Genomic DNA, 22,249 nt, shown 5'->3' on the forward strand with positions numbered 1-22,249 from the left:
TTTCTGTATCATCTTTGACCAAGCCCTCACTATCCCAATAAACTGCCAAATCTTGTTTCCTCCTCCACATATAGCCACCAGTCTGCTTTACATCCTTGTGATATTTTGTATAGACTGCTATCAATAGCCTTAAAATTGTTGTTCAAGACTCAATTATCCAAATTATCTTCCTGACCAAGATATGACCCACCTCAATAAATTTCACAGTCTTCTCGTCATTTCTAGGACTAAATGTAAACTCTTTAGCTTGCCATTTAAAGTTCCTCACAATGTTGCCTCATTCTATTTTTATGGTCTCTGTATACATTACTCCCCTTCACTGACTCTAGGGCACTTACTATTCCTCCTACTCCAGGCTCTTATCAACCATCTCTATGCCTTTGCAATAGATATCTATCCCCCCATGCCTGGAATACTTTCTGTCCTCATCTCTACTTCTATGAATTCTTGGATTCTTTCTGGCTCAGTTCAAATCCCACCTTCTGAAGGAACATTATGTGGTTATATTCATAATCACATCTCTCCTCCTGGCCACCAACCCCCAGGGACTTCCCTCCTAAGATCATTTTCCAGCAAATGCTTGTTGATTGCTTATCTATCTTAAGCTTCTATGGGAAATACAAAGAAGTATAAGACATGCCTCCTACTTCCATGTAGAAGTAAAATTTATTTGTAGAGGCACAACTAATTCACATAAAATAATAGTAAATGAAACAAGAAAGTACTATACAAAAATGTAACACAGACAGCTGTCCCTTATAGGCCTGGCAGATAACAGGCATTTAAAAAATTTTTATTTAAGGTAGTGGGGTTGAGTGACTTGCCCAAGGTCACACAGCTACGCAATTATTAAGTGCCTGGGGCTGGATTTGAACTCAGGTCTTCTGGACTCCCGGGTTGGTGCTCTATCCACTGTGCCACCTACCTGCCCCTAGCAGTCATCTTTTAAAGGGGAAATGACTAAGAGAAGGGGGTGAAGCAATGATAGGGTGCTGGGCTTTGGAGTTAGAAAGACTCATCTTCTGGAATTCAAATCTAAATTCAAGGGGCGGCTAGATGGTGCAGTGAATAGAGCACCAGTCTTGGAGTCAGGAGTACTTGGGTTCAAATCTGACCTCAGACACTTAATAATTACATAGTCCTGTGGCCTTGGGCAAGCCACTTCACCCCACTGCCTTGAAAAAAATTTAAAAAAAAAATCTGAATTCAAGCTTCAGACTCTGGGCTGGCCACTTACCTGTTTACCACAGTTTCATCATTTGTAAAATGAATCAGAGAAGGTGAAGTCAAACCACTCCAATAATGTTGCCAAGAAAATTCCACTGGTGTCACAAAGAGTTGGGCATGATTGAAACAATTGAACAATATCTCTTGAAATAACTCCTTTCTCTTCTCTGACACTGCCATCACTCTGGTCCATGCCTTCATTATTTTCCACAGGGACTATTGCAATAGACTTCCTGGTGGGTATGCCTGCCTCAGGTTTCTCCCCTCTCCAATCTAAATTGTACTAAGTCACCATATGATTTTCCTAAAGTACTAGACTGATTATTTCATCGTTCTCCTGCAAACAATAAATTCCATTGGCTCCCTGTTGCTTCTTGGAGCAGACACAAAATGCTGTTTCCTATTCAGTCCTTTATAATCCAGCCACTTCCAGTCTTCTTACACTTTTCTCTAAACATTTATGCTTTCATCCAATGACACTGGCCTCCTGACTGCTCCTCATAGAAGATACTCCATATCTACAGACTCCAGGCATTTTTTTTTAGGTTTTTGCAAGGCAAACGGGGTTAAGTGGCTTGACCAAGGCCACACGGCTAGGTAATTATTAAGTGTCTGAGACCGAATTTGAACCCAGGTACTCCTGACTCCAAGGCCAGTGCTTTATCCACTACGCCACCTAGCCACCCCTCTAGGCATTTTTATTAACTATTCCCCATGACTGGAATGGTCTGCCTCCTCATCTCTAGTTCCTGGCCTCCCTCAAGTCCCAACTAACATCCCATATAGGAAGCCTTTCTCAAACACTCTTAATTCTAGTGGCTTCCTTATCTAAATTTTTTCCTATTTATCTTGAATAGTTTATATGTGTTTGCATGTTGTCATCTATTAAACTACCAACTCCTTGAAGGCAGGAACTGATTTTTTCCCTCTTTTTTAATATCTCAACACTTAGCACAGTACCTAACATTTAGTAGATGATTAATAAATATTTACTACTACTACTACTACTACTACTACTACTGCTACTACTGCTACTATTACTACTACTACTACTACTACTACTCTTCTATACCACTTACCACTACTACTTACTAGTTACTATTAATACTTACTATTACTACTCTACTACTGTGGCTGTGGCTGTTGCAGTAGACTTTCCCTGTCTACTGACTACTTCCCAACTGCTAACAAACATTCCCATATCTCTGCTATCCTCAGAAAAACCCTCATATGATTCAGCCATCTCCACTACTACTACCACTTCTACTTTACTATTGCTTCTATTGCTGCTGCTGCTACTACTACTACTACTACTACCATCACTACTACTACTACTACTATTACTACTTCTACTGTTGTAGCTACTTCTACTTTACTACTACTAGTATTGCTGCTGCTGCTGCTGCTGCTGCTGCTGCTGCTGCTACTACTACTACTACTACTACTACTACTACTACTACTATTTAATACTTATACTGCTGCTGCTCCTTCTACTACGACTTTTACTGCTGTTGGTACTACTACTTATTAAGAAGTGGTGCTAGGCAGTTTAGTGTAGTACCCACAGCGCCCTCTGGTGGAGGCCTGGCATTACAACTGGTTGTTACTGATATCTAATCCTATTTTGGTTACTATGGTTTATTCCTTTTTATGGAAGAAAATTATGACATCAGAGAGATGATGCCGTGATATATGGGTGAATTGGATATGAGTGAAAGACGGTGCTGTGCTAAGGCACCAACCTCACTTTCATTCCTGGAGCCATCTGGATTCAGTGGTCAGATATGAATGAGAACAACAGGAGATGGCCCTGGATGAATAAACTTTGGAAGAGAGCGAGAGAGGAGGAGAGAGAATGAAGATGGGCTGGAGTATTTAGAAAGGCTTCACAGAGAAAGTGCCATCAATCTTGATTTATTATCAGCCCTTCTCATTGCCAAAGTAAATCACTCTCCTTGCAGAAGTGATCCCATTTCATCTCATCTTCTCCAGTTGATTACCTCCTCTCTCATTTCCCTTCTCTCACTTATCTTCAATTTTTCCCTGTCTACTACACTTCCCAACTGCTAACAAACATTCCCATATCTTTGCTATCCTCAAAAAAACCCTCACATGATTCAGCCATCTCCACTAGCTTTGTTCTATATCTCTCTTTTCTCTTTTGTGTCAAAATTCCTTGAGAAGGCTATCTAAAAGAAGTGCCTTCATTTCTTTTCACTCTCTTAATGTTCTGTAATCTGACTTCTGTTTTGGAGCACAGTGGTCAGATCACTAGCACAGATCAAGGTCTACATTTCCTGATATGTAAATTGGGGATAATAACAATATTTACCTTAGGGTTGTTGTGAGGGTTTAATGAAATGTTTAATAAATGCTTTCTTTCTTTCTAAGTTTTCCTTAGAAAAACTTACTCCCCTCCTGGTTTTCCTCTTCTCTATCTGACTCTTCCTTCTCAATACCCTTTGCTAGATCTTTATCCAGGTCCCACAGAACTCTGTCCTGAGCCCTCTTCTTCCTCTATATTATTTCTCTTAGGGAATTCATGAGTTTCCATAGATCCAACAATCATTTCTAGGCTGATGATGCTTAAATTGACTTATTCAGTTCTAACCTGTCTACTGACCTCCAATTTTATATTTCCAACATCTCAAGTTAGATGTCCCTTAAATATCTTAAATTCAATATATTTTAAACTAAAGTCATTTCCCCCCCCCCCCAAAAAAAAACCTTCCCCTGTTCCTATCCTCTCTATTTCTACTGAAGGTACCAGAATTCTCCCAGTCACCCAGGCTAGGAACTTAAGTGTTATCCTCAACTCTTCACTTGCCCCCCCCAACACCCATATCCCATCTATTGCCAAAGTCTGCTGATTCTATCTCTATACCACCTCTTGCATACTCCCCTACCTTCTCTGATACTGTTATCATTCTTGGTACAATCCCTCATCACCTCAAAATTATTATTATAATAGACTCTTGGTTGATATCTCTCCTACAAGTTGTCTCTCTCTTTGAAACTCTTCTTCATTCAGCTTTTAAAATGATCTTCCTAAAGAGTAAACCTGACCAGGTCACCCTCTATCCTCAATAAACTCCACTGGTTACCTTTCACTTTCAGGATCAAATATAAAATCCTGATTGGTTCAAAGTCCTTCATAACTTGTTCTTGCCTAGACTTTTTTGCAGTTTTTTTTACATCTTTCTCCCAGAAAGTACTGGTTTCCAGGGTAAAAAAAAAATCAAAGTTGACTCTGAAATGCAAGAATAGATATTTCATGTGCCACATGTGCTTACATATTTCTCTCAGTGTAGTCTGCAATCAAGTGATAGTGGTCTACTTGGAATGCCATCTGTTAACTCATTGTATCTTTACTGACTGTCCTCCATGCCTGTTATTCTTTCCCTTCTCATTTCCATATTCTTACTCCCCTGGTTTCTTTCTAGTTTCAATTTTAAATTTATCTTCTATAGTGGTTTTCTTCTACTGATTATTTCCAGTTTATCCTGTATGTTGCTTGTTTGTTTGTAAAAATTTGTTGGTATGTTGTCTCCTTCATTGGTCTATGAGAGAAGAGACTATCTTTTGCCTTCCTTTATATCCCTATATATTGGCACTTAAAAGTCACTAAATGTTTATTGATTGACTGACATCTCCTACATAAGAGTGTGTCCTGACTAGCCAGTTACCAGAAAAGCATACACTCAATATCCTCTTTCTGCCTCCATTTAAGAAACCACAATGGAGAAAAAGTATTATGATTAGAAACAGCCAAGCATATTGGGATAAACTAGAAAAAGACAAGTGAGCATAAATAAAAGGTTAGCAAAATCTTAACCAAGAAAACAGAATTTAGCCTCTAGCAATACCATAAGGATTGTATTTGCATAGTGTACTTCCTCAAGAGAAATATAAACTATAAACAGTAGAAACAAGAGTACTATATACTTTCTACTCAGCTCCAAGAATCCTCCCCTGACAGGGCATGCAAATTCTTTCACTTGCTAATAATTTTAGATATAGCTTAAACAGACACTGCTAGTCTTAAAATGTCATCTGGAGCAAGGAAATTAAGAAAACCATACAAATAGTATGAATCATATGAATATAAACTGCATAAATGTTATAATAAAGGGAAAAAGACGAATTTGAGGTGGCTCTTACTAATTTTAAAATGCAATGATACAGAAAGAAAAAAAGTACACCGAGCAAAAGTAACAAAGTAGAATCCAGGTAAAAATGAGGTAACACTGTTATATTTTGTATCTAAGATAAAGAAAAAATTACACAAAAGTCTCCACACAACTGTGTGCCCAGTCAGGAACCCATGAAAATCTTTTCAGAAGTGTCCCAAACACATCAATGACCTGAATTTTAAAGACAATGCTGAAACACAAAAGGCAAGCACCACCAAATGGTCAGTAGCAAACCAACATCCTCAGATGCTCATTCAAGTTCCACCAGGAGGATAGGGCTCTTAGACACAGAACTACTGCAAAGTAGATGGAGCACTGGCTATAGAGGCGAAGAAAAAAAAAATCAAAGTTGACTTTGAAAAGCAAGATGTGTGCCACATTCAGTCACTTAAGAACCTCTACCTCAACCCTTTCTTTCAAATAGGGAAGATGATAAATAAGCAGAGAAAGAAAGAGAGACAGCCCTTGATGATGTCATTTCAATAATGATAAGTTATCACAGAACCTATTTTTAATGAGAATAAATATATTTTTCTCACTATGAAATGCTAGGGAAACATATTATAAGACCTCTAAACAAGAACTCTGAGTTCTCAAGACATTAGAAATCAGGAGAGGGGAGGAAAAACAAACACCAAGTAGCAAGAGCTAACCCACTGTACTATTTGGTAGAGTTGAATTCTTTGAATAGTCCATCAATCCTGATTATTCTGAGACTGATTTCAATCTTGTAGGTTATTCAGGATATTTGTTTTTCCTTCGGCTTCAGATTGTCTACATTTCGGTCACTTCATTACACATTAGTACTCCACCAGAAGGAAAGCAAAGGACAATAAAAACTAGTTTTGGTAAGAAGAGATATGCATCTATGACTGAAATCAAGCTTTTATTTTATTAGTGGAATTCTGTTTTCATTTGTTCAGGAGAGATTCAAAAGATAATTAAAACATGATCCTTGGCATAAAGGATTTTAAAGTCCAATAGAAGATATAAGAAAGTACACAAATAAATATAACACAAGGCAGCATTTAGCTAACTAAGCATTTTAATCATAATATATTTGATTTTTAAGTAAGAGAATGAGAAAACCAATGGTTTCAATCTCATTTTCATTTAAGAAGTAAAGAAATACAGGGGCAGGTAGATGTCACAGTGGATAGGACCTGAGTCCAAATCCTACCTCAGACACTTAATAATTACCTAGCTGTGTGATCTTGGGCAAGTCACTTAACTCCACTGCCTTGCAAAAAAAAAAAGAAGCAAAGAAATGCAATAGTTTCTCTATAGGGTAAAAAAGTAGTTGACATGTTTTGAGTACTCCCCAAAATGACTTGGCGGGGGGGGGGGGGGGGGGGGGTCGTTTCAAGTACTGAGTTTCCAACAGGGTATAATTAGCATGAAAAGAGGATCATAATGATCACATGATCACAGTAGTATCTTTCTACCTCAACCCTTCCTCAAACCTCAGATCCTCCAAGTTATCTTGTTCTACTGCTTCAGTTTTCCTTTGTGAGTTCCCTCCCTTCTTTACTGATTCCAACATGAATTGTCTATACCACTCATGTGCCACTTAGTCACATAATTATGAATTTCTCATACTATAAATAACCTAACTTTTGTAAAACTATTTGTTTATAGATAGTATTCAACTACTAGAGGGTAAATTCCATTAAGACAGGGTGTTTGTAGTTCCCATTTTACAGTAAAATACCTTCTATCTAGATCATAAAAATTTGGAAGTTGGGGATTAAGACTTAAGACTTCTGGATTTGATTCAATCAAGCAAACCCTTCAAAGGTAGCATTAGATAAAAGGATGGAGTCACAAACAATTGGACACAACTGAACTATTAAGTGCCTACTACATTGTAATATACCATTTATACACCTTGGAGAATAGGTAACCTCAAAAGTTCCTTCAATCATCTAAACCCTAGAAGTCTAAATAAATTAAGATGCATGATGGCTCCAAATGTTTGCAATAAAGTGACTGGTAAAGTGACAAGACAAACAGACAAGCAACTATAATATGAAAAGTACCAAGAAAAGGTTTGAATCAGTGACATGAGAGATTCAAGAGAAGGCTCATAGTTAGGAGGATCAAGAAAAATATTCATGGATCCCTTTCTGTGCTATTCACATAATAGGGAGGCAATAATTATTTGTTCAATTAATTACATTTAAACTTTTTTTTGCAAGGCAAATGGGGTTAAGTGGCTTGCCCAAGGCCACACAGCTAAGCAATTATTAAGTGTCTGAGACCAGATTACATTTAAACTTAAAGTGCTAATCATTGACACTTTATTTTAGGTTTTTGCAAGGCAAATGGGGTTAAGTGGCTTGCCCAAGGTCACACAGCTAGGTAATTATTAAGTGTCTGAGACCAGATTTGAACCCAGGTACTCCTGACTCCAAGGCCGGTGCTTTATCCACTACACCACCCACCTAGCCGCCCTGATCATTGACATTTAGACAAGATAAAAGCTAAAGATACTCTTGTATTAGAAGTATAGCAATAATTCACATTTTAGGCTTACAAAGTGCTTTTCTCACAACAATTCAATGACATGGGAAATAGAAAGTATTATCACCTCACAGATGAGTAACTTGAGAAGGATAGAGGAAAAGCAACCTATACAACATCATACTTCTAAATGTCTGACTACAAGGGCAGTACTGTTTCTACTGTACTACATTGCCTCTTTTCCTTAGGTACATGCAAAGAAGAATGGCATTAGCATTACAGTAACAGTCAACACAAGTATTTTTAATAAATATTTAAGTACTTTGTTTTTCATAATATTCACTTAATTTATCTTCTGGTTTTTAAGGGTGCATTTCAAGCTTCCTGCAATGTATTTTTTTTATCATTAGTATTAGTTCCACTCATACAACCCTTATAGCTCAGAGAGTTGTGATTAATAGCACTGCCAGTCTTTCCCATTTAAAAACTATTCCTTCTTTAAATCCTTTCTGCCCCCGACCTCCAATTTTCTCTGATCCTTATTTTTTTCCACTATAGAAATTACCTTTGCTCAGAACTTTCTTCCCTAGACCAAAGCTTAGTAACTTTATTATACTCTGTTTTTGTCCTTGGTAGCTTTTGTTGAACTAGAAATACAAAGAAGACTAAGTTAAATGAGTAAATGACCCAAATAGCCATATAGTTAGTAATCTCCCAGAGCTTCCCTTTCCAGCTCAAAATTTATCCATCTCTTTGAAAAATCAAGGAAAAGTATTTAAACAAGGCTGCCCATGATCCAAACAAAGTAGCAAAAATAGTCTCCTAGCCCTGCTTGAGCAGGGCAAATGTAAGTTTTAAAAATTATTCTGTCAGCCCCATGACAATTTTATTTATTTTTTTTTTATCTAGTTTCTCGACTCTGTTTAGTTGTCTCATCAATATCTCATTCAGGTGTAGCATGGAAAAGTCTAACAACCCTGGGCTGGCAGCCAAGCTTACCATTGACTGACGCTCGCTTAACTGAGCAAAGATTTGCTCTGTACCAAGCGGGAACTTGACGACAGGAGAACTAGTAGTGACAGCAAGGGTACAGGCTTGAATTCTAACAAAGCTGTTTCCAACTTGTGCTCAGGCAAGTGGAACTTGGCGCTTAAACTGAAGGCTACAGGGCTCCAATCTTGGTGCTTTTTCATCATTTACTTTTCTGAATAAACCCTGGGATGTTAAGGGGAAAGCAGCACATTAGCACAATTGAATATATACGTGTGTGCGTGCACATATATACATATATATATATATATATATATATACATAAATCACAAATATTGGTATGTTTCAAACCTTTCAAAAGGGCTATTGTTGAAATATTAACTTGTATGAAGAAATATTTAATTTCTTACTTTTTCCAGTATCACACATGCACCTGAATACTTAAGCTGGTGACCATGTTCACATGAGGCACATAAGCCCCCCTCACTCACACACACACGCACACACACACACACACACACACACACACACACACACATACATACACATACACACAAGAGAATTATTTTTAATGACCAAATTAAACTTAGATTAAAAATCTGTACTTTAAAGTCCAACTTTGAGAATTACTATTTTTTTGGGGGATGATGATGAAAAAAGAACTGAAATTTCATTCCCTTTATTTCACCCCCCTAAAAAAATCCCCCCCCCCCAAATGCCCTTGTATATTGGGGCAATTAAATTCTTCCAATATTTACTATTCATTTACTAAGTTAGGCCCAAATCTTACCATTATGTTCCACCCCCCCACACACAATTTTAATGAAACATAATATCTCAAATTGAGTTAACTCTGTGGTACTTACAATTTTGGGATGTATAGTACAGTTGTCTATCTTTTGGGGAAAAAAACAGCATGCATTTACGTATTGCTGTCCTTCTTGTTCAAGGATAATACCACTGATGATGTGACTGAAGATATTAGTAAACAACAAAAAGTCCTTTCCCCGCCATGCCTATGTGAAAACAGTTCTTTTAATTTGGGCTAAAGGCTGATTTTGAAGAGCCTGTTGTAGTTTGTGGCTGTCTCCTGGTCTCAAAGTTAGCCCAAAATTGAGGGGATATTATTATTATCATCCTTTCATATGACAATAGAGACTCCATCTATTTGCATCTGTCTATCAAAAATTTTGAGTAATTATTCATATCACATACAATACCCAATACTTTCAGATGAATAGAAAGATAAGACCTGCTTCTCACCTATAAATGTAGCTAATTGTGTAGGGAAGAAGCTATGTTTCCACAGCAAAAAGACTTCTAGTCTGAGAGCCAGTAACAACTTGGTTTTTTAAATACTGGATGCCTCTTGGAAAAAGTGCTGTTCCATTGCATCAGACACCATGTATGTAATAAGATCTCATCAACGTATGCAAGCATCAGAAGGCTAGGCTGATCACAAGTGAAATTCTCTTAGCTGCCAGCTGAGGCTGACATGCATTGGCGCTGTAAAGATCACACTGTACAATCTGGCCAAATTGATGGTCTCAAGCATAACCAAAGGTACAATCTGTAGAATTTGAGTGTATTTTCAGAGTTTCTGATTACCTTACTGAAACCCAGTGGATTACTTTCCCCATGACTTAAAATGAAAAAGTAATTTTGATTAAAATAGGAGCTGGACTAGAAGTCGGTGGAAACTCCAACACCATTAAACATGAGAACTAGAAATATGAATACAGGATGGAGTCTTTCCCAGACTGATAGCTTCCAGAGTTCCTAATGCCAACTGAGTTGTAAGATCCAAAAGGGAAAGAGGGTTACTGGGAAGCTGCCCTTATAAGGTTCAGGTAGAACAAGAGAATGGCTTTTCTCCTGACTCTTCCTTCCTTTCCTCTATGGGATTTTTGAACCTGGATGTTATAATTGAAAGCCGGTGTATTAAGCATCACGCATCAAATCTCTGTTAACACCCAGCCTCCCGCAAGGCTGAATTCTAACAACTCTGTTTTCTGCCTACAGTATGTGCAAGCAAGTGGAACCGTCACCCTCCCTGCATGCTAAAGGCCACAGCCTTTGTCTTCTGCAAGTTCTGTCTGTTTCAGAGGCTAACATGCAGCAATTAGTCTAATTAATGTGAAACAATGAGCTGTGTTACCACTTATCAAATTGATTGTTCCCCTATCAAAACAAAACAGGCTGGCTTTTTGATGTAATTTCAAGAGATGATTTGAAATGTCATGTCGCTGCAAGCCAATTACCTTCCGACTAGAGTCACGGTCAACAGAATACATAATTAGCAGGAGTTTGGGAAGGCTGCTTACTGCTAGTATGTTAATTAACTGTCTTTTGTCATAAAACAAAAAGGTTGCAGGGAGGGTTTCGAAATAGGTCTTTTTTATTTACATTTCTTTGTGCTTATCAACGTGAGGCATGACAATGCAAAAGAAAAGGAAATTTTAATTCTACTACTTCAAATTAATACTGAGCTACAAGGTCAGGCATCATGGGCAGAAAATGGTACCAGTCAACTCCCTCTAGTTGTGTATTATGGGACTAGCTAAGTAAACGGAAGTACTTGAAACACATACAGAAGAAACATTGAGTCAGGCGTCATGAATCCCATCATGGCAACCAAGCGGGGTCTCAACTTGCCTTCTTTTTTTCTCTTTGAGTTACTGTGGACTAGAGTGTGACTGCCCCAAGGATTAAACTGAAGTCTCCTCTCCTCTTCCTATCAGCCTGGAAATTTGGAGAGATAAATCCATTGCCAAATGATATTATCACTTTTACTTCATTGTAGAATAGAAGGAATGCATAATGAGCATCTGTGATGCTGTAAAGGAAGTCTATCTGTGAGGCCAGAGCTTCATAACTCATCTGCAGCATCCTCTCTTACATGATAAGCCAGCAATTCCACATACTCACTGGTGGGATAAATTCTGAGTTCCTTGGAACTTAATGCATTTGATAGGTAGCCAGAATCAGTGAATCATAACTAAGGATCAGGTTAATCTTAGTTTTACTCCAATTCTAATTCAGAAGCTTATTCAATTTTTAGTAGGGTCTGAAACAACTATAGACATATGAGTTGAGGAATTCAGCCTGTGGAGAACCACAGGAATATGAGCACAGATATTTCTTTTTTGGGGGGAGGGGGGCTACAGTGGGGATGGATAGCACTCTTTATCATAAGTCTATCAGAGAAATTGCTTCACTATTTTTTTCCCACAGATTTGATTGTTAACTGTCTTTCCCTTCATCCTATTCCCCCACTCCATTAACTCTATTCTCTCTTTAAGCATATGTTGTATCTGACTACCCTCTCCTTAGATCTTCCCTCTTTTCTATCACCTACATCCCCTCCTTCCCATTCCTCTGTCCCCTTTCTCCCTTTCTTTTCCTCTCCTATTTTCTTTTGGGGTAAGATAAATTTCTAGGCCCAATTAATGGCATTATTTTCTCTCTGAGTTACTTTCAATGAGAGTGAACCTTCACACACACCCCCTTCCACTTCATTGCAAAAGCTTTTTCTTACCTCTCTTATGTGAAATAACTTAGCCCATTCTACCTCCCCTTTCCCTTTCTCCTAGCACATTCCTTTCTCACTCATTCACATAATATATCTTCATGTCAATTCCCTCCTGGAGTACAGGTATTTCTAATGGAAACTTTATGCCACCTAAATCTTTTTTTCTTTTTTTTAAAAAAATTATTTACTTATGGCAATGGGGTTAATTGACTTGCCCAAGGTCATCCAATTGTCTGAGGCCTCCTGACTTCAGTCTGGTGCTCTATCCACTGAACCACCTAGCTGCTCCTATCCCACTTAAATCAAGAGACCTCAACTATTAGTCCCATTATTCCTTGAAAAACTTCTGCTGTGCTGCAAATTGAAGAACATTTCCTTTCTCCTAATGAGATATTCTTTCATTTTTTAAAGATAATGATCATTAAAGAGAAATCCAGGGAAATATAGCATATTATCATATGAAGGTAAGTGTAATTACTCAAATTGGCACCACTTCTCTTTATTATCTCAGCTTCCACTTTTCCAAAAGCTATCCCTATCCCTTCAACATAATAACTCATTTATATGATAGTTTACAAAACTTTTTTCTCACAACAACCATGTAAAGTACAAAGTACAAACATTAGTTTGTTTGTTTTATGAATAAATTAACTGAGGGATCTTGAGAGGTTATCATCTACTTCAATCTTCTAACAAAGAAATACTGTCTATAAAAATTAAATTACTTTCTCTAAGAGTGGCAAGGCTGGAATTTGAACCAAGAGAATCTGATTCAAGGTCTAATGTTCTTTTTAAATTATATTATATCATGTCTGCCTCTTGTAGTTTAAATGTATTTTCACTCTAAAAATGTAGTATAACAGATTAACCTGGGAAGGATCTTATATTTTTTCCCTTTGAATTTGTATTTTATATTCTGGTGGATATAGACAGGGGAACTAAAGAACATTGACACTTATTTAAATTTTTTTTTAAATTTAAGATAATGGGGTTAAGTGACTTCCCCAAGGTCACATAACTAGGCAATTATTAAATATCTGAGGCTGGATTTGAACTCAGGTATTCTAGACTACAGGGCTGGTGCTCTATCCACTGTACCACCTAGCTACCACCAGTACTTACTTGATAAAATTTAAGATGCAGCTGTTAGATAGTATAGCAGAACAAAGTGCTAGACTTGGAGTCAGAGAAGATCTGAGTTCAAATCCAGCCTTAGAGATTCACTATGTGGTTCCAAATAAGTCACTTAACCATATTTAACGCAGTTTCCTCATCTGTAAAATAATTTCCAAAAGGAATTGGCAAACAATGTCATTATATTTGCAAAAAACCAAGCCAAAACAAAAAAAAAAAATCAAATGTGTTCATGACATGATTGAAAAATATCAAGAGTTTGATGTGCCATTTTTTACTAGTCTGATATTTCTGTTGTTCTCTTTCTTAGGCTGAAGATCTAGTCTTAAATCTGAATTCTGCTTCTCACTGAGTTTCCTCTTCTATTAAACTGGATTAGATGACCTCTAAGCCTACAGAACCATGATCCTATATTTCATCCTCTGTCAATAAAGAAATATACTTGGGGAGAAGAGGAAATGTGTGGGACTATTTGTGTGCATGGGTGGGCATGTTCTACAAAATATATAAAGCACATTCCTACCAAAAAATCACAGAATCTTAGAATTGAAGGAGAAATCTTTATAGGATAACTATTTCAATCTACCTTCCAATGTAGAAACTCCCTCTACAAAATTTCCACTAAATGGTCATTCAGTCTGCAATGATGGGGAACTTGATGCCTATGAGATAGGCTAGCCTATTTCATGGCTGAATATTTCTAATTGTTAGAAATACTACTGTGAGACAATTAATCATGGAAATTGAAGCATGAAAATTTTATCTGAAATAAAATAAACCCATAAGTCATGTGAAAATATGCATTTCTTTTGGTGTTGTCATTGACAAATCACAGGAACACTTCCCTTATTTTATTGGCAAAAACAAAGCTAATTCTGATTTGTAAAGAGATGCTAAGAAAGAAATTGGGAAAAATAAGTCCAATAAAGTAATGCCTGAAATTTTAATCTCCAGTACAGTTTATGGCATAGGCATGAAACACATTTAGTAGACATATCATCAATATGGGGCTCCTAAATAGGAAATGGTAATTCAAATAATCAGCATAAAAATACTGACTTAATTCTTAAGTCTTACTTTTCTATAGCAGTCATATTACTATTAATAATATTTGTACTATATAGTTAGTGCACTGAATAGTTTACAAAGGATTTTCATATACATCACTGATCCATAGGACAACTCAGTGAAAGGAGAGGTCATTATTTGTTTTGTTTTTATAGATGCTGAAAGGTAGACTCAAAAGAGCTTACGTAATTTGCTTAAAGTCACATAGCTAATAAGTGACAGAGATGGGGTGGTACCTTGATCTTTCGATTCTTAGTTCAAATAGTGGGCTCATAGATATATGTGGAGTGAGAGGCCCATTTCCTATCATGTCAAGAGATTAAGCACTTTACATTTGTGATGTAGAAACTATAGGTTTTATATTTATAGAAGTTGATGGAAATTACTGTTTTACTATGGTACTAAAAACAAAGACTAAAACCATTTTTTTATATTAAAAGTAATTGCTATTTCAGGGTTTAAAAGTTCTCCCCACCCCCATTCTTGATTTGGTTTAAATTACTGGGATTTTAATATTTCATTAAGAAAAGCATAGTAGGGGTGGCTAGGTGGCGCAATGGATAAAGCACCAGCCCTGGAGTCAGGAGTACCTGGGTTCAAATCCCGTCTCAGACCCTTAATAATTACTTAGCTGTGTGGCCTTGGGCAAGCCACTTAACCCCATTTGCCTTGCAAAAACCTTAAAAAAAAGCATAGTAGTCTCACATGATGTGTAAGGTTGGGATATGTTGTTCAAACCCAGAAAAGTAAAGCTAAAAAGGAAAAACATTGACTTCTTGAAAATAAAAGATTGTCTTTAAATATCAAACCTACAAAACTAGATGAGTCTTAATCAATCCAAAAACACTAGTTGAATTGTCACTAGGGATTATAGCTTTCACTAATCTCAAATAAATTTCCTATAGAATTTCACATCAGTTCCAGTAACAATGTCATCAAGTTTGCATTGATAATTTTATGCATAACCTATGTGTGTCAGTTCTCCTCTGGATCATTACCCAAATAATTTATTTAAAAAAGATGTGAAAAAATAAATGGAAACTATAGAAGAGCAGATTTTGATTTGATATAAGAAAGTACATTCATAACAATTAGAATTGTCTGGAAATGAATGCACTGTCCATGGAAAGTAATTGATTTCCCCATCACTGAAGGTTGAAGTCATCTTCCAGGAGAGCATATATGACCACTCGTCACTGATAACATAGAGGGTATTCTGCTCAGGGTTGAGAATTCCAAACACTTTTTAAATATGAAAACTTCCTTTTAAGGTGAAAAAAAATTTCAAGGACTCTCACATTACTACTGTATCGTGTTTGTCATTGATATAGAAAATACAGATAAAAAGCTATTGTGAATTCAGTAACACTTTTGGATGAACTTGTAATTGAGTAATCACAGCAGCCCCTGAATAATTTGAAAAATAATAAAACAATGTGGGTTGAATACTTATTTAGTCTACAAAATGTACAATTGTTGAACCTAAAAATAGGTTTGTCCTCATATGAAGTTATGGGCCCTTTGTGGCAACATATAGGTCTATAGTCCTCAGGTTGGGATTTGATGAGATCTGAGATGCCTTCCAATTCTGAGCTCCTAGGATTTGAACTCAAAATAAAAGGGTGCATATTTGTTAGTTTAGTAAGGTATTTGATTCTTTTCCAATTACAAATTCTGTGTAAGAGGGAGACAAGGTATCAGTAGTAAATAAGTCTGACTTAGCCATAAAATAGTTTTTTTTTAAATTATCACTGTCATTTTATCTTAGGTGTTCACACTGGGAATAGTTCTATTGATTGCTATGAGCTGAAGGAACTCTAATTTGTGGGGTTTTTTAGGTTTTTGCAAGGCAAATGGGGTTAAGTGGCCCAAGGCCACACAGCTAGGTAATTATTAAGTGTCTGAGACGGGATTTGAACCCAGGTACTCCTGACTCTAGGGCCAGTACTTTATCCACTATGCCACCTAGCTGCCGTCTAATTTGGTTTTTGAGAAATGTTGAGCAACTATATTGAATTCATGGCATATTTAAAAAAAAAAATATTTGCTTTATCTATCTCCTTGCTACCCTATTAATCAGTCATTTATGTTATCAAAAATCTGGTTTAAAATATTTTAAAAAGTAAACCAAAATAACTTGAGATTTATTCTCTCTGTCTACCCCATGCCTTACCCCCTCCCCCCAAAAAAATAATTCTCAGAAGAGTTGTCACTGAGTTTTAAGCAAACCTGATATATGAATGAAGAAAACAAGTGCTAACCCAAGAGTTCTGCCACCATAAGCCCTGTCTAACAAGGTGTTGAGCAGCGAAGCCCACGGGACTGTTGCTCTTCTCACTGTGAAGATGAGACAAGAGCACTCACAAAGGACACAGCGGGAATATGAAGGGACATGAAGTGAGCAATCCCAGCAGACACACTGTTGAAATGTCAGTCAGACACTCTGCCTCCACCACCTTTCACAGAGCTAAACATCTCTTTATGTCAGAACAAATTGGGCGATCCTCAAATCTTTTTTCTTTCCTCTGACTTCAATGCGAAGAGCGTGGGGAATGAGAGAGAGAGAGAGGAAGAGAGGGGAGTGTGAAGAGACAGTTCAGTTCAGTTCCCATGAAAGCACTATGACACAACCACAAGACTGAATACTGTTATTGGCAACTCTTACAATCTTATCTGAGAGTTAGGGGCAGCAGTAGCAGCAGCCAGCTGGCCAACCACAGACTTTGTTCCAGTCAGATTATATGGGTTTATTTTGGGCTTCAATTTTTTTTAAAACAAGTTTCTTCAAAACATATACACACATCATTATCCTTGTGCAAAGGTCAAAAACATAAACGTGGCATTTACCAATTTACCAGCCTAACCATTTTCCACATCTTTTCTTGCTTCTGTCGAAAACCTGCCAACATATTCCCGCACTTCAATTTTATTTAGCAATACCATTCATGCCTTCACAGTGGTGGATACATGCTGATGCTTCTATTTTTTAAATTCCAAAGATAATACAAAAATATAGAAAGGATACTAGGTATACAGCTGGGAAAAATATGGGGAAGCATGTGTATGGAGGAAATACAAATTGCACAGATAAAAGATGGGTGACAATATTCTACGCATGATCCAGAAAAAAAGGATTGAGAGGTCATAATGGTCCAATGGTTGAATGAGAGTAGTAGGTTATATATTAAAAATTATTAGAATGCTACAAATAAGAAAAACATATGGAAAACAAGGAACTAATTTTCCCTAGTATATTTAATCCTGATCAGAATATATTTGAGTATATTTTGGAAAAGTATATTTGGAAAGGCACTGACACAGTATTAAGGAGAAGAATTAAATAACAGAGATGAGTAAAAGTTGCATTAGCTAGACTTTTGAAAGGTGATGGGAATCTTAAAAGTCACACAGCTTTTATACTGTTAAGAGAAGTTACTATTTTGATAAAAACCAAAATGGAAAAGTATAGGAGGGAAGAAATTATGAGGTAAAATGGGATTCTTTGAAAGATAGTATTTTGTTAAGCAATCCCAGCTCCCCATTAGGATGAATGAAGACCATACTATACTCATTATAATTGATGTGTGTGTGTGTGTGTGTGTGTGTGTGTGTGTCTGTGTGTGTGTGTCTGTGCACACACACATAATATTTGTGTATATATTACACAATATTATACAATATTCTTATAATTAGTAAACAATGATCAATCATTCATATTTACAATAAGATTAAGACCCCACATTTTAGTTGACATTATCTCAAAATAGACCCTTCCATGCATTTAACAAAAGGCAATGCTGAATTCATTTAAGTGGAAAAAAAATGATTACCCAACATAACTAGCCTTTCCCTATCTGACCCACCAACCCTAGGCAGTTTTTTGGCCATTTACTCAGGTGTGTTCATTTACAAAGAAAAGATTATTTCTGCATATTCATTATGGAGAGGACTATTTTTTTTTCTTTTTAAATCAATATGAGAGTGAGCAAAAATCTTTTGGGGGATTAGGATCCAATTGGTTGAATTTCAACATCAACCTGGCAATTTTACTATTAAGTCAGCAGAAGTGAGTGTTCATACAGTGTGCTACTTGCTACCCAAGAACACCAAGCAGAGGGGGAAAAACACGCTAGAATAAATTGTGCATTATTTCTGGCATTAGTTAAAGGAACAGAGCATTATAAGGGAAAAAAATACAGTACCATTGATTTTTACAGGTGTTTAATACAGATAAGCTGAAAAAAGGGTTTCCATTTTAAGCCCAGTGATGGCTAAAGATGCATTCAAATATGTTCAAAAGCAATCTAAAGTCTTCTAAAGTGGTGTTTAAACTATTCAAGCAAAACGTAAATAGTTTTTGTCATATTACTGAGGAATGTAGAACAAAAACACAAGACTCACAAAGTCTGAGGAGCTGACTCTGGCACACTGCTGTCCACTGGAAAACTACGGGGGTCATTAAAACAGAGGTAATACTGTTTATCCATTACATGATCACAGGTTATTAGAAAAAACAGTAAAAGGCTGTTTTTTGGACTGAAATGAAGTACAATTTTTCTAGAGGTCTCCCCAATTCCAGTCTTGAGTTAAAAAATAAATAGTAAAGGGGAACATATTTTAGTATTTATTGGAGTTTTATTGTTACATTAAATAAACCAAAAGCCCAACATCAGCTTTTAACCCACCATTTAATAGGACTAAAGATTCCAATATTCAAGAAGAAACCATTTCAGCTCCCATCCAGTCTCAGCTTTGAATCAGTTCATTCAGGTACTTGCCAAAATAAAAATATATACACACAACACAAAAGGTTATGACTATGTTTGATCATTAAACTCACTGTTTTTTGTTTCTGGCTATTTCTGCTCAGTTGATTGGTCAAAGAGATCTGATTAGATCATGAGGCAATCCCCCCCCCCCCAAAATCTAACTTTCTTGATCATATAGATATTTCCCTTTATTAATTTAGAGCTTCAAGTAAAGACACATCTGAAATATATTTGAACAGCTGGGACACTGCATTCTGTCTATCTGTAGTTTTCTTATTACAAATAAACCCCCTTCCTTGATTTTTATACAACTTAATTTGGAATAATTTAATTCCTAAAATAGAATCTGATTTACTTAGAGGTACATTGATCAGTTATTCAGCTCATAAACTTATATTTAGAGAGCTAGGTGATGCAGTGAATAGAATGCTATACTTAGAATCTGGTAGATCTGAATTCAGATCCTGTCTCAGATGCTTCCAAGCTATGTGATCCTAGGCAAGTCACTAAACCACTGCCTGCCTCAGTTTGCTCATCTATGAAGTGAGAATAACTGCCTACTTCACAGTATTGTGAGAATAAAATGAGATAATATTTAATAAGCACATTTCAAACTTTAAATGCTACATAAACATGATTATTATAATGCTACATAAACAAAGTATTATTAAGTGCCTTCAGTGTACCATATAATGGCACAGGGTAGCCTTATATAGAAGAGAAAATAAAAGTATGGTGCTATTTGAGAAATGCTAGGAAATATACGGGGTAACCAGGAGGTGCAGAGGATAAAGCATTTGATCTTGGAACCAGGAAGATCTGAGTTCAAATTCAGCCTTAGATACAAGGCATGTGATCCTGGGTAAGTCATTTAACCCTGAATGATAACAGAAAAAAAATGTCATGCAACCATGACATTTAAATTTAAATTAATTAAATTTAAAATAATTCTAAAGTATACCTTTAGTTGGCACTTTATTTTGCTGAAAAAATGCACAGAACAGGGTAGGCTTCATAAATAAACTGGTCTGTTTATGTCTAATGATACTGAAGTAGGGTATGAAGAGGAGGGCACAGCTAGGATACAGCTGTTTATAAAGATCTGTATGTCCCCCCAGGTATCAAAAACTTGGGGAAGGGAGATAAACACTATGTCAGTGAAGTCATAAGTATTTCTAAATCTTCTTCCTGTGACAGGAATGAAGCCATCATTTTAGCCTTAAAGTCAGTCTCTCTAATCAACTGTTTCCAAATCAGTAGAATTCAGTGGGGCACCTCTTTCAAGGACAATGGTAATATTTATCTAGAAGTCTAGCAATATCATTGAGCCTTTTTCAATAAAATGTTACAAAGCTTCAGGAAAATGTGATTCAACCCACAATACAACCAAGTTTATGTAATGGTGAACTATATCAAAATCCAACAGGTCAATTCAATAACATTTATTGAGGGCTTACTGTGTTCAAAACACACCATACCTGGGAAAGATGGGATACTTTTCTATTCATCCTCACATTCAGTTCAATCTTTTCATATAGGTTACTCACTTAATAATCAAATTCACTCAATATTCCTTTCCTTATTTGAAGAATGGTATCTTAGTTACATTAACTGAAATTTATTAATTTATTATGAACCTCTGCCATAGCATCTGATTCACAATAAAGAGATTAAGCTCACTAATTTGTCATTTATTTTCCATTGCCTGCTTTCCTGCCTGGAGCACCACTAATATCCCAAGAGTTCCTCAACCCAATTATTTTCCATTTCGTGCTGCTCACCTAAAGTAGTGCTAATGTGCCCAAAAGGCTCTGCTCCTTTGGTGACAAAAAATACAACACTTGATACTACATAGAGCTGTTGTCATTTGCCATGGAGAAGCTCCCCAGGCCCACTGGGCCACCACGAGTAATGAAGTCAAATTAACAGCCTGAATGCTTCGTGGATATGAACAGGAGACCTGTGTTTATACTGTGGGTGAAGAGAATGCTATTGGTAGATCGAGATGCAAAATTAGAAGAAAGTTGAACAAAAGACATATATGGAGAAGTGCTAAATTCAGTTAAATAACCAAGTGTTGGTAAAAATTACATTTTTTCTTGCTCTTTTTTCTCCCTTACTCTCTATTAACCAGCTATTTAAATTCAGTGATTCTTTTTCAGATTAGTTGGTGAATACAGGCTCACCTCACTTACCTTAAAGTAAGCAGCAATAGCACAAGGTGTTTCTGTGCTTTTTTTTTTTAACCCAGTCTCATTAATGGGTTTTAACTTGATTATATCATCAATCTTCATTAGTATTTTGGGGGTATAGTTTTTTTTTCACTTTTTCCAAAGAAGCTCCATTCTACTTAAGGGGGTGGAGGAAATAAACTGGCAAATTTTCTAATGGAACAACTTTTAGCCATAAACATATATCAACCTTCCTTTTTCTGACAAAAAATCCATATACCTTTCAAATATCTGTAGATTTTATTAGAAACTTATTTTTTCAAAGCCCCAAATTTCCCTAAGCAATATAGAAAAAAACAATCCTATAAATGCCTAGTTATGATAATACAATATACTAAAAGGACTCTTGAATCACAAGTGATCAACTTCAAGAATGAGATGCTAAAAATTAGGTTGATTCTATGAAGTTATTCTCAATTTCCTTAAATCCTTCTGTCACTTTAATCAGGACTAGGAAGTTTTAAGGTTCTGTTATCAGGAAAATGAATAGCTCCATGGTTAAACATAATGACATTTTCCTGGAAACATGAGTTCCACTCTAGCCTGTCTCTTCCTCCTATTCCCTGGGTGATATAGGTAGAATGAGGTAACAGTTTATTACTTCTGTTTCTCTATTTGCAAAATGGGTAGAATCGCACCTAC

General features: G+C 36.4%; 1 protein-coding gene across 4 annotated transcripts in view; it reads right to left on the minus strand.

The window, feature by feature from the left end:
* The window catches only part of ESRRG (estrogen related receptor gamma), a 604,123-nt gene that overhangs the window by 321,484 nt on the left and 260,390 nt on the right, over window positions 1-22,249 (minus strand). The gene's annotated exons all lie outside the window — the stretch shown is intronic.

Source organism: Macrotis lagotis, chromosome 2, assembly GCF_037893015.1.
Source record: "Macrotis lagotis isolate mMagLag1 chromosome 2, bilby.v1.9.chrom.fasta, whole genome shotgun sequence".
NCBI lineage: Eukaryota > Metazoa > Chordata > Mammalia > Peramelemorphia > Peramelidae > Macrotis > Macrotis lagotis.